The sequence below is a fragment of the Abramis brama genome (assembly GCF_963993115.1).
Source record: "Abramis brama genome assembly, chromosome: 5".
In the NCBI taxonomy this organism is placed as follows: domain Eukaryota; kingdom Metazoa; phylum Chordata; class Actinopteri; order Cypriniformes; family Leuciscidae; genus Abramis; species Abramis brama.
The window spans coordinates 25,604,150-25,619,499 of NC_139967.1; positions in this window are offsets into that span (position 1 = coordinate 25,604,150).

Below are 15,350 nucleotides of genomic sequence, written 5' to 3' on the forward strand. Positions count from 1 at the left end.
TTTCTCTGACAGTTGTTTACAGAGCAATGCTCAGACACTGTTTTATATGCTCATCCACAATGCAACATGAAACAATATGAATTGGCAAAAGTTGAAGGTTCAAATTAGACTTTGACAGATCACAAGTATCCATAAAAAAAAGGGAAAAAATCTTTAAAATCTAGTTTGAAACGTAAAACGTGGGAAAAAAAAGTGAATCTACAAATAAGCAGTCTGAGTAAATCTGCCTCTCTGACTATAGCTCAGTGAGTCAGATATGATGAACATGTATTTTATAATTGTCAATATTCAGCAGTTCTGAGAACACAACACAGAAATGTTTGTCCACAAAACTGACACTGTACTTTCACTTCCTTGAGAATGTTTAAGCTTCATGTTGTGGCAACGTTCGACACGGTGTAAATCCATAACATGATTTTCGCATATCTAGATTTGATATAGTCAAGTCAAGTAAAAAAAAAAATATATATATAATCACATTTCAAAGCAACATAGTTTAAAACACTGAGCATTTAAAAAAGAAAACATAAAGAGAAACCATGCAGCACACAAAATATAAACACATTAAACAAAATACAATAAAAAGTACAAATAAAAACCTATAACTAACCTAATCTAATCAAAAGACAGAGAGAACAAATAAGATTTAAGACCCGATTTAAAACTGGCTAATGAAGGAGCCGACCTCACATTTTACAGCGAAAACGTGGGACAGTTAAGAGAAGCTGATAACCAGACCTAAGTGTTCTTTGGGGAGAGTAAGGAATCAGAAGATCACAAATGTATTTTGGTGCAATGCCAGATAAAGCCTTGTACACAAAAGTAGCCATTTTAAAATCAATTCTGAACTTTACAGGAAGCCAAATGGAAGAAATGTGATCTCACTTTTTTGTGCCGATAAGAAGTCTCGTAGTCTTGTATAATATACAATACCTATTTATTTTTTAGAGCATCTTGTTTTATGAGTTCAGTCATTATTTAATTTTTACATGAGTGTTTATTTGTAGCATTGTAGCATGGAAACAAAACAAAATGTAGAAGAACATCAACAAAACTAAAGAGCAAGTCTTCAGCAAATCAGAGTAACAAAGAGAAGCTACTTTTTCATTGAAACTGTCTGACGGCTACAATAACCCATAACTGAGGCCTTCTGCTGAACTTTCCCAAATTGAATCAGCACACTAAACCCTAACACAAAACCTGTAGAGACAGACATATAAGCAAAGTTGGACAATAGCCACTTGGTTCAGAGTTTCGAGCACATCAATCAGACTCAACAGAGAGGAGGAGAAAAAAGATAGGATGTTTTCTCATCCACACCGTAACCAGCTCGATTTTGTGGCATGGAACCCGTGAGAATTATTTCCACATATCAAAAAGCCAATAAATCTCTCACAAATTTAGCAGTTGGTGGGTGAATGAGTTTCTCAGCCAGCGGCTACCTATTGGATTCAAAGGGCCGATTCGCTATGATGTAACTGGATATGAGCTCATTATGAGTCAGGCAGACAGAGAGGATTGAGAAGAAGCGTGTATATGCTTCAGTAGGCTTGAAGACAAAGTGCTTGCACACATACACACACACACATTTGACAGTAATCGTTTTTGAGTTTCCCCCTTCTCTCATCTGTTGCCATTCAGACAGCAGTAAAAGCTGTGCCAGTGTCCCCAGTGAGACCTCCAGAAATACTCTCTGAAGTCTAAGCGGGAAAAAAACACTGGAGATTCACAGCATTCTCTCCCTACAATAAGAGTGAATGTTTGATGAATGGTTCATTTGTCCCTGTCTGATCAGTGTTTGGGATATTATAATATGCCACACAAATTGTGCAATATGTAAACTTCCAGAATGTTCTCTATCGCTTGGCTGTAAATCAGACTATTCCAACCCTATTTGTTATATTCTCCTGAGAACCACCAATTTACTTGTGTCTTCTGCAGAGAACATTTGGTTTTTAAATGTTTGTGGATTTGATTTGGTCATTAGAACTTCCTCCAAACTTCCTTCCTAAGACATCTGACAACAACAATAATGTTATATTTTATACATACGTGTGTGTGTGTGTGTGTGTGTGTGTGTGTGTTTGTGTTTGTGTTTGTGTAAATATACTGTTATATAATGTGTGTGTATATATATATATATATATATATATATTATATATATATATATATATATATATATATATATATATATATATATATATATATGTATATATATATATATATATGTATATGTATATGTATATATATATATATATATATATATATATATATATATATATATATATATATATATATATATATATACACATATACATATACATATACATATACATACACACACATATAGAAAAGAAGACAGAATATATTTTTACAGATATATTCACATATATGGCCGACATTCTTAACTCTATTAAATATGTATTATGATTATGTAATATTATTAATATAATTAAGTCAGAAAATGTATCAATAACTGTGACTCAGAGCAGCACATATATTCTGCTAAAAATGTTTCACATTAATGCATAAATATATTTAGTTTTCTTTTCTTAAAAACAAACTAAAAGCAATCGTGATATTAATGTATTATTTTCTAATTTCCTTCTATTGAATGTATTTTAGTATATTTTTACAGTTAAAGCAAAGTTGTAATCTTAAAGTTTCGTGGAACCCTAGGTACCCCTGTTGGGAATCACCACTAAAACATCCCTAAAAATCAGTTCTCTGTATACTTCATGTTGAAATACCCACAGATGCTGTCCTAGATTTAATTTACAGTAACAATGTAATTTGCCCATCACTTGACAGTGAGAGTCACTTCATGCATGGTGTAGAGTGAAAGACACACTCCCACGAGTCAAAGTCACTCAACTCCCCTTCAACCACACAGTCATCCTCCTCTCATCATTCCCTTCTTGTCTCTGTCGTTCTCTGCCTCTCAGCTCCATTAGTCACAGTGCTGAGAGCGCAGTCGGCCCCTGCACCTGTCCTCACTGTTCTCACTCACACACCCGAGGGAACTGTTATTGCCTTGGGAAGAGTCGTCTGCTTGACTGCTCTTTCTTCGTCTTTCCATCACACACTGACACACTCACGCGTGTACAGAGAAAGTCAGGTCTGCTACGCCTGTCCTACGCCTATCTCATGCAAAATCAGTACCATTTTTATTTTGGGGTGGGCGGGATCGAGAGCAATGAAAAAAAAATTTTTTTTCAGACATCAGACATTCACATATGGACCGAATAAAGGTCTTTGTCCTCTGATTTGAAGCATGTATAAAATGACAACCTCACGAGACCCAGGTGCTCCATTACCTTCTCAACATCCTATCTCCTTCAAACATCAATTTATCTGAAGTCACAGTCAGTTTAATGTAATTGAAACTGATACCTTTTATGACTACCCATAATGTTTTGTCACAATGTGTGCCTTTCATTCAAATGGGGTGTTTTGTTTTTTCCTCTTCATTATATAAAGTGAACATACAGTTGAGTCTCTCACAAGGTCAAAAATAAACTGTACTGGCTAAGCCCAGTAAAAAAAAACAGTGTTTTGTTGCAAAATAACTACAAATCTGATTTGTCACTCAATAGTAGATGATGATGATGATGATGGGACAATATCTTCTAACCCTCTTCTTTGATGTATCAGAGAGCATGCTTTGTCTGACTCCGAGTTGAATTCAATTGTCATGGTTCACATTTATTTTGCTTAGAGTCAACAAATGAGGCATACAATTATCTATTTATGAGAGCAAACCTTTTTTGAAGTTTTAAAGATTGACTGAACTGTGAATCCTCCAGCTCTGGTTCAGTAAAAAACATAAAAGCTGATCTTCCAACACATGCATAAAATATAAAAATATAGCATAAATCTCACATGCCATATTTAGAGCTTGATCTTCTTAACATAAGATTAGTTTCTAATTACCTTTTTATGTTTATCATTTTAAAGTTTCCCCATGCAACACATTCAAGTCACCAATTAACAGTTAAGAGCCTCATTTGTGCATTTCAAAATTAACATTAAAAACACTCAAATTCATATTTTATCTCACATGCATGGGCCTTCTCTTCATCTCCCAGTACTACCATGCAAACGTAATATTTTAGCAGGAGATAAAGGGAAATTTTATTGTGTGGGTGCGGAGTTTATCACATTCACGATCTCAGCATGACACTCAAACTACACCAGAGATGAAAGACTGAAAGAAGTCAGCAGTCGTGAGAATTTACCAAAAGTGGCCTTTCATGTGGACGTAAATTTGACATGTGCCGCCTACCTAAACATTGTTGCAGGCCAGGTACACCCCAATATTCCCTGGTGGAAGTGGCCTCTTTCAGCAGGATTATGCACCTGCCACACTGCACATGACACATTGTTCAAGAATGATTTGAGGAACATGATGAAGAGTTCAAGGTGTTGCCCTGGCCTCCAAATACCCCAGATCTCAATCTGATTGAGCATCTGTGGGATGTGCTGGACCAACAAGTCCAATCCACTGCAGCTCCACCTCACAACCTACAGGACTTGAAGGATCTGCTGCTAAATTCATGGTGCCAGATACCACAGGACATCTCGGGACTGTTTTGAAAGACCAAAAGCATATTAGGCTGGTGGTCATAAAGTTTTGGCTCATCGGTGTACATAGTTGAGGCAAATTGTTTACAATAAAGAATTAATTTGTTCCATTTTTCACCACACAGGACCTAAAAAGCCTTTCAAATTAAAGAAGGAGAAAATTCCCAAAATAATAATGGATGCAAAGTGCACATTTCCATACAGGTCAGCTTTTCATACCCTTAGGAGAAGAAAGTGATTATCTGCTGCTGCAGACTTACAGTTTGTCTTTGAAAGATTTGTAAACATGAAGCAATCAAAGGCAATGCTCGCATGCAAATTTGAAGCCTATTATCCTGTTGAACAATTTAACAAATGACTTAACATATCTAATCTCACCGAAAAATTCATAGCTTGCCACAGGCTACAGTACAGCATGAATAAAACATTATCTTTCTCTTTTTACTGAAAAGAAAAGGGCAAAAAATCTAAAAAAAGAAACCTTTAATAAATCCTTCAGGCTAAACATACCATTAGTGTCTCGGCTAAAGCGTACACTGCTTAGTTAGGTAAAGCCATACCTCAGTTTATCTACTCTAATACACAATATTGCAAATTCTAAGGCAAATTATTCATGAATTCATGAGATTGCATTTTCTCTTGTTAAAAGTGCTTTCCTCAATACAAGAAGTTCACCCAGAAGTTCATCCAGATTGAGTATACATTTTGAGTCATGGAAAGTTATTTTCTCCCCTCAACAGAGAAATGTATGCAATAATGCCATGTCCCAAGGTTTCCAATCTGCTGGTTAACAGCTAAATTTGGTTGACTTCATTGCCTACAACTTTAATTCTCTAAGAATTCAAAGAAAGAGGAAATGAACAGAGACCATGGGGATTTCACAAGGGTAAATTTACTATTTCTCTCTGTGAAACAATGTAATCGGAAACATGACGGCTATTAAATGAATGCAGGTTCTAGGAGCCTGAAAACTAGTGGGAGTGAGGGGTTTTCCTATGAGCTTGTAAAATGATAATGTGCTACAAGTGAATCTGATGGACATGTGACAGTCATCAGGTGAAACCAGTTGATGTAGAAAGAAAGGCAGTGAATTCCACATCATTTAACTTTTAAAACTTGTATAATTTCTTTCTCAGTTCAATCTGTCAGACAGTCAACCAATAATGAATTCAAATAGAATGGCCTATGCAAATGTGACACATCCAACGTCAGTGAAATGCCAGCATTCAGCTGTCAAGTCACTGGCATTAGATTTTGGATCTCAGGAGTTTTTCTGAGGATTTGTCACCAGCTGTTAAAGTATGAAAATGAGATGCAGGTAATATCCAGTGTGGTGTTTGTTTTGAAACCAGCGAAAAGTGCAGAACCGCTACTATGCAGGTTTTTTTTATTAATTTTTTTATAATTAAACACTAGTTAATATTGTGGCTTTATGTATGATCTGACACTTGCCTGTCATTATATATAAAATTTTTGCTAAATCAAGCCCAAATGGAGTTTTTTCACCAGCGAATGTCAGAGATTTGTGTTTTGTTAGTCATTAACAGTTGCATCTGAGGCAGTAAGTTCAGAATCACTTTTCATCAACTTACAAGTTACAACGTTAATTGTTGCTATGTGGGTGCTCTGTTTGTCCTGTAGTTTAATACATTTGGACAAAATCTTGTATTATAAAAGATGAAGTGCTATTCACAGACGATATTGGCTATGATTAGAGGGCAAATACCAGACTAAGACTCTTCTCTGCTCCTCAAATACATAAAACATTAGCCTTTACAATCATTGTGTTTTTTTGTTGTTGTTTTTTTGAATAAGGAAAACACTTTACTTCAAATAACCAGTTATTTATTTACATTTGCACTGCAAAAAAGCAGAGAGACGGCCTCCAAAATGTTTCCAGCACTTCATTCTCAATTGAGGCATGTGGAGCTACTGAATGAGGTCTTGCCAAATGTTTGAGGATCTGCTGGAGTTACGAGGTTTATCACAAGCTCTAGTACAAAGCTATTTAGTATAAAGCTCTATTCAAGCTCTGGTATAATGTATTGGCAAAAAAAAAAAAAACTTTACTCACAGGTGTTTTTTTCTAATTAAACCGGTTTCAGAACTGTAATGTTACAGAGGAACACATGAACAGAAACGCTAAAATACTAATTCTGTTCAGAGTGAACCGACTGATTTATTTTTCCGTTTTTAAGCCCTAAACACTGACAAAAGTTACACTAGTTCTGAAAAAAAAGCTCTAGCATTAATTGTTTGCCACCTGGTTTAAGACGATTCCAAGTTGTGTTGCCTAATGCAATGAAATTCATGTATTTTTAAGTGTGGTTTAAGTGTCCAACTTTTTGAGGCCACTGTAATTAGAAAGTCTGGGCCTCAGGTTCATGACATAGTTCAATGTAATTAGATAACCCTTTAGATTTTAGTTAATCCTCTTAAACTGTTCAATGCTATCTTGGCCGGCGTTATTTCTAAGCCAGGACCATAAATTTCTAAGCCAAAGTCATTTCCTTCTGGATTGCTGCGTGCAAGTGGGAAGAGGTTGGAGGCATACAAATAATATAACAAAGAGCGATCTGAGCAGCCATTAAAGATTGAAAGATAATGTGTCATACAGAATCACACTTCACAGATTCAGTGAGCTGTCTGATATATACTCCTAGATATTCCTTGCATGAAGGGCATTTCACATGAGATCAATAGTGTTGCTGAGCTTCAGGACTGCTAAAGCTGTGTTAGGAAATTTCCAGACTTCATCTAATGTGGCGCTTGGGTAATGGGTTCAATTCCGAGATAACACACATTGATAAATATGTACAGCTTGGATAAAAACATCAGTCAAATGTATAAACATAAGTGTTTTGTCTTCAAAATGACTTCACAGATCACATCTAGTTTTCCATTGGAACGTGTCATTGGCAATACATGTATTAAACACACATGAACACTGTATTCATCCCCTGACCTCAATTCTGTTTTCAAAACACTTACGCATTTTGAACAAAGATGTCAATTATTAAAGATGCACTGCATCACAGTGTTCTAGGTCATTATATACAAAAGGTTGTTTGTTATTACAGTTCAAACAGGAGAAATTCATCGCAGGGGGAGCTGGGGGCTGTGGTAGCCCATCCATAACACGGGCATAACGCAGCCTGTACAAAAGCGCTGAGTCAGTTAGTCGTCAAAGCAGCCTTTCCTTGGAAAACAAACATCCTCAGAGGAAGGTCACTTGGCCCCATCTTTACGAGCAGAGCAGCTTGCATGTAGGCGCTTCCCCCCCACCCACACACACACACACACACACACAAAACCAAACACTTTGTTTCACAGTGTCAATGCAGTGTAAATTTAAAGCCTTCCTATTTATTTTCCTTTGACACAGGGTTGGTCAAATCACTGTGTAGACACTCCACTCTTTTTATGCATCTTTGTGCTGATGTGATCTGCTGCAGAGTGTGTTTGTGCCAACACTACTAATACAAAAGCTTTGCTGTCAGAGACGGACGCGTAAATCTTTTTCACGAGAAGATAAATTGACTTTATTGTATAAAGGCTGTGGACCAAAATGAGCACTGCATTTTGTCTGTAAAAACACTGTTGTTAGTGATAAAAGGGCACATGCTTTCAGCAGAAGAATTAAGGAAACATAGAAAAACACTAAAATGTTACTTCAGGTAACTTCAACTACAGGCCTTGGGAGTAAAATCTAAGAATACATTCCACCTCCCTTCTAAAAAGACAAACACCTTATAAGCAAGAGAAAGACTGGTTTGCTTTCCTTGATCACAGTGTATCACATTGCGCTGAAGCACCAGATGGTCATTTGACATTCAAGACATTCAAGTACCTCATTCTGCTTGCATTAAATCTGAAGCACACTCATTGGTTATTCATACAAATATATCATCTCTCTTTAACTTCCATGAAGCTTACCACAGGAATGTTCACTCTGAGAGCAACAGGAACATGTTCTGAATCTGAACTGAACTTCAGAACTGAAGGAAGAAGAGGGTAAAGGTGAGAGAGTTGCTCTAGAGATGAGTGCTTCTCACTGGTTTTGCTTTAGGAACCAATGGCAATCAAGTGGCAATCCAACACCAAATGTGTTTATCATACATAAGTAACAAAAAAATTATTCTTTCTTTATTGTATGTATATATTTATTCATATACATATACATTTTATATTTAGGGCTGGGCGGTATGACGGTATATATCGTTACCGTGGTAGAAAAAGTCAACCGTAACAGATTTTTTCATTCCGTGATACCGCGACATGTAAATAAGTGGGCGTGGTTAACTCACATGCAGCGTGCGAGAGACTGAGACACTGAGATTTGTCAAAGAAACATGGAGAAAGCAGATCAAGAGGATCCACAAAGGAATTACGTTTTCTAAAGGGTTGTTGTTAACGTGATATTTTTTTGGGGGAAAGGCGCAGCAGTCAACTAGAGCAGTGCGGCACCCGTAGGCTACAGTTTAGAGGAGTGCACGATCGCAACGGGGTAAGCATGAAGCTACTTGACAACAACAGTTCATATATCAATATCGTAACGAATAGAAATAACCTTAAATAATGTATAGTTATCATCTTTCTGTCTCTTATTTATAGTTACTTTTTAACCCTCTGGGCTTCTTGAACGTTGAACTTGAACGTTTCGAATTGTTTAATTTTTTTGCTTCATCGGATGGGGGTGAAACTTGGTGACTTTTGTTTTATTACCTATATGAACACACAAAAAAATCAAGGAGATGATTCTGATATGTTAAAGGCTCGTAAAAAAAAAAGTCACACTTAGCTTCCTCCCGCCCGAAAACGGGCGACATAGGAAATGAATGGGAAATACGAAAAAATAGGAAAACTCAGAGAAACTTTTGGTGGTACAAGCTACAGATCAGCCACTGTGCTGAAAAAAGTGTACAGCAATGAAGGGGTGACACTCTAAAACATCAAGAGTGCAAATAAGACACCCTCCCCCCCACACACACACACCCACCCACACAAACACACACACACACAGAGAGAGAAATGAACTGGTAAGACTGAAACAGCAAATTTTGCCCCAAACTATATAAAAATTATATAATCATAATAACTCCAAAACTATAACAAGGAGAGTCAAAAGGTAGTTATCGTTTGAAAGAACTCTTTTTAAATTTTTTGAAAATATAAATTACATTACATTTGGACATTGTCCTGCCAAGAAACAGCGGATAAAAGACAATATATATATATAATTTTTATTATGATTTTGCATATCTTTCTTATTTGTCATGGAATAACTCAGGAAGGAAATAAGGTAGGAGGAAAATTCTTTTTTAGTGAAGTTCCCCTACATGTTAGCTGCATCTGGATAAATAAATTATAATTTTTGGATAAAGGAAACAAAAGTTACAGCATTTGGAAAAGAGACAGCCTTTTTGTACAGTCTTTGACACCCCCTCATGGGCAATTTTTTCTCCATGAAGAATATCTTGTCATAAAAGCAATAGATTATGTTAATTTTGGGCTCATTTTAATTGTAATAATATGCTGTAAAAAGTGAAGTGCCATTTTCAATGATCTGAGAATGTTTCATGAGCTGTATGATGTTTTTGACACATTGCAGTACATTATTTTATAGATTATGAAAAAAAAGAAATTCTATTTATCAGCAAATAACTCAGCAATACTTAAGAGTTTTTCAAAGTGGATACATTCACTGTAAAGTTCAGACTCTAAGCTTTCAAATGACATCAACTTTGTGTTAATCAAGGCAAGATTTTTTTAAAATATGGTAAAGAATATTTTCGCAGCTAGGTGGCGCCTGCTGGCGGTACACTCGGTTTTAGAGGGATTACTCAGCACTCGTTAGGAGTTAATAAATGTAATTAGATGCATTAAAAAGCTGAGATCCTAAGCTTTAAAATGATATATAATTTGTGTTGTTCCATTCAGTGGTTGCTTAGTAATAAAAAAAAATCTTTCCGAATGGGAATAAATCAAATAAATAAATAAAAAAGCTATAGGCCGCCTATAGGCGGTTATAGGACATGACACAAATTAATACATTTTGAAGCCACTAGATGGCGCTCTTCTCACTTGAATTTTTTTTTTTTTTTAGGCCTGCACTCTATTTTGATGTGAAATGTTGCATTTATTGAAAAATAAAATAAAATAAATAAAATAAAAATATATATATTAATTCTAATGGAAAAAATAGCTCATAAAAATTATATAATTAATGCAAAGTATCATAAAAAATTCAAAAAATTCTAAATAATAATCAGAAAACATTATAGAACAAAAATATATTTGATTGGTTATCCTGGGAAAAAGTAAAGTAAAATTTTAAGGCTTCGCCCGTTTTCGGGCGGGAGGAAGCTAAGTGTGACTATTTTACGAAGAAGCCCAGAGGGTTAAACATGAAACTCGCATTCAGTATGACACGAGAGCGGTTGCCGTGGTAATGAACCATGGTAATGAACAACGTGCTTGTTAAAGCAAATATATAACATGTTAATACTGTATCTGAGGCAAAATTACTAAATATGCAGCGCGAGTTATATATTTCTAACTCCAAACAATTGGCCACTGAAACAGCTGATAAAATCTTGCTTCGATTCAATGCGTGATTACAACTTGTCACTCAAATTAACCGATCGCATTTTACTGATGCAAAAGACGCGCGCGTGCACACGCACTGAGAGGGAGCGCGGTGTGTCGGTGTTCACCGAGCTATGTAAAATAATGACGCAGTTACAAGGTGTGTTTAATTTACACTAACTTAGTCAACACTAACAGTAGCTGCTGTTCGGTTTTCATACTGCTGTTCTCCTAGTCACTTATGAACTTGACGCTTCTGAACATCTCTTGGTTAAAGCTTTAGGTGACGGGTTGCCAGATATCACAAAAAGAACAAAACAAGCCCTTTAAAAGCAGACATGGCAAAAATGTACTAGGAAAACATTTAAACATAACTAGTATTTACTAATATCCTACCAAATTAAAAGGAAGGAACTCATTTATTATGAATAGAATAGTTCAATATAAAATATTCAGATATTATAAACTGATTGATGAAGTAAAGCAATAACATGAGATTGAAAAATTATTCAGCAACACTTTATTTAAAGTTGAATTGCACATATGAGTTGTATTTAATATCAATAAGTTGGGGGCAGTTCATCTAAGTTGATGAGAGTGTTTTGTTTACTATATTTAGCTATTAAAAATAGTTTACCAAAGAAATAATTTACCAAATAAAAGAAAAAAAAAATTCAAACAAAGTGAAGTACTTTTCATTTCTAAAGTATTTGGGTTTATTTATTATACAAAGCCCTTTTTGTCGATTTTTCGAGAACAACTACAACTATAAATAACTATATTGTGAAATATATAGTTACCGTGAAATAAAATTAGTCATACCGTGAAACCGAATTTTGGTCATACCGCCCACCCCTTATTTATTAATATATATATATATATATATATATAGCCTATATATACACACACACACACACACACACACACATATATATATATATATATATATATATATATATATCATATATATATCATTTGTATAATTTGTTACAAATTCTTTTTAAAATAAATGCTGTTCTTTTGAACTTTCTATTCATCTAAGAATCATGAAAAAAATTGCATAACGATTTCCACAAAAACTGTTTTCAAAATTTATAATAATAATAAATGTTTCTTGAGCATCAAATCAGATCATATTAGAATGATTTCTGAAGGATCACGTTGAGTAATGGAGTGGAGTTATGTCTGCTGAAAACTCAGTTATGCCATCACAGGAATACATTTAAAATGTATTTAAATATAATTTTTTAAATAGTAATATTTCACAATATTAGTGTTTACTTTATTTTTGATCAAATAAAATCATAAATCTTACCAACCCCAAAGTTGAACAGTTTAAATTGTTTATTTATATAATTGACCCCAAAGAAAACATTATTTATCATAAAGGATGTTAGTATGTCATGTTATTTGTCTAACTTCAAGTGACAGAATTTGCAATAAAACAACAACATGATAAAGTTATCCAAATGATGTACTACTGTATGGTAAGTTGCATCTTATTATTTGCATTCAGCATTGTTTTTGTTGTTGTTGTTTTTGGAACAGAGCTACTTTTTAGGTCATGATTTGAGAGAAGCACTGCTATATACGTAGACCAAATGAAGGGCTTAATAACAAGTTCTGACTCGTTACATAATGCATCATCGTTAGATTGACTGAGCGGCATTGCATCAGTTGGCAGCGCACCAAAGCCTGGCAGACTCCATGATAATCCTCCTGGATTTCTCTCAACCAGCTGAAGCATGCATGACATATATGTCTGCCTTCTACAAAAATGAAATGGACATATACTTCATTAAATAAAGCTTTCTGAGTATTTTTCATTATATGTATTCTGCCATTTATAAAATTGCTGATGCTCATTGGTAACGTGATAAAATCTGCTATTAGGTTTTGTTATATGTTTTGTATGTTGTATCATAATTTCAACTTTTTATCTCTAATTAGTATCTAAATTTCTACTTTCATGAGTTTTTATGTAATAAAATAATTATTTTGTTCTTATGTGGCAAAAATTAGCTTCCATATTTGCGTCAAAATAGATATGAAGTCCTGACTCCTGACCAAAATGAAACACATTCTCACAAACATGCACAATCATGATTCATGTGAAATACAGAACTGTTCAACATGAGAGGTAATGAGTAAAACATCACTAGTTAAACTAACATATGGCTGTAATGCAACATATGCAACGTTGCCTGAAAATTATTTCTCCTCTTTTGAAGACACGCTGTTTCAAAGGATGCATGTGGGCATAAAAGCTTTTCCTGTTGCCATAGCAATGCAGTCAGCCGCATGACATCAAATAAACGCTTTTGACATTAGCTACTGGTGACCTAGAAAAACCTGAATACGAGGACCCACAGGGCATCAAAACCAATAACTCACGGAAGAAAAAAAACACTCAAACAAACACAACCGAGGGGAACAAAAAAACAAACAAACATGAATATTCTATTTTTAAGAAACAGTTTGAGATTTGTCAAAGAGTATATTAAACTTTCTATCATAGACAGATGAACGTCCAACAGACCAAATATTGTATATATTCCTCTTTAAAACACATTATGAAGTTAACGTCTTGTAATAAAATGAAAAGGTGCTTCTTGTGAGACCCTCTCCAACTTCCCTGTCATACACTGAACAGTCTGTTGCTGAGTTTGCTCAGCTCATTATGCTGGTGGTCACTACTGTATTATTCAGACTGTGTACGGATGTGTTCAAAATATAAAACTTGTCCTTAACTGGTCCAGTGAATCAGACACCTCCCCCTCAAAACTCCTAAACACTGATTAAAATTCCAGAGCTCCAGCCGTGCTGCCCTGCCACTGTCATGGGACACCAACCAAAATTAACAACCTCTGGCAGCTAGTCAATCATCAGTCAAATACTCATGATACACTAATGCAACGCAAATTGCCCATCGCTTCTGATGCACTTGCTATGACCATTGTGCATGTGATTCTTGGTAGCACTTTATTTTACATGAACATACTATGTAGGCCACTTATTAGTAATCTACTAACCCTGAACCTACCCCTAAACCTTATGTAGTTATCTTACACTACTCAGTACTTTTGTAGGTAAGTACACTGTAAGTACATTAAAAGTGCACTTAGAGTAAAAAAAAAAGTGCAACCTGATTCTTTTTTTCTTTTTTTTAAATTTAAATACTTTAAAAACAACATTTGCACCAGCAACAGACATTGTCCGGTCTGTTATGCATTAACTGCTGAAAATATTCCAGTTCCATAGCTATTTTTTCATACTCTACCAATTCTAAACCACTAAATATATTTAGGCAATTTCACACTTGCAATCCTGCTGTTATGATGTCACCAGAGATCGCACATAATCACAGATGTGCTAATAAAACAGACCACCAGCATACTGCAATATTGACATTACTTTTATACAATAGTACAATAAACACAAAGCTAATATTTAATAACTTACATTTTAGACACAAAATTGCCTGTTACTTTGTCTATTTGTGCTCCTCCAATGAAAATAGCTCTGAAGAAGGGCAATGGAAAATTTGATTAGCCAAATTAACCACTGAGCGAGCAATGCACATAAAAAAAGTTCCTGAATGAATCTGTGTTTTTGAATGAATAATTTAGGGCAATTACCCACTGGTTGTGTCCGAAATCGCCCCCTATACCCTTAAATTGAGTACTATTTAAGCCATTTGTGGTTGTGTCCGAAACCATAATGGACATTATCAAGTGCACTCATTCAATCCCACAGTGCACTGCAATAACGAGAGTACAACCGATGTACGCTCAACGGCTACAGAATACCCATAATGCACTGTGAGAGTCACGTGCCGAATGAATTCCCGCATCTGACCAGAAGATGGTACCCGCAGTGACTACAGCGTAATATCATACATACAGGTATAAATTCCTTTTTAATTGATTATTAAATTGTTTAAACGCTTAAAGCATCACACAGCCAATGAAATTCAAGGACCAGAACTAACTGTTGTAAAAGGTCACAGCTAAAATCATTTAAAATCCATGTTGTCTATAATATCACGTCAAAATGTTTGATTCCTGCACTCACATAAGGTGAATATATGGTCACTGTGAACTACAAGGCCAAAGACAATCATTCTTAAGACATTCTTTTTTTAAACAAATCGCCCATGATCTGCCTTCATCCCTATA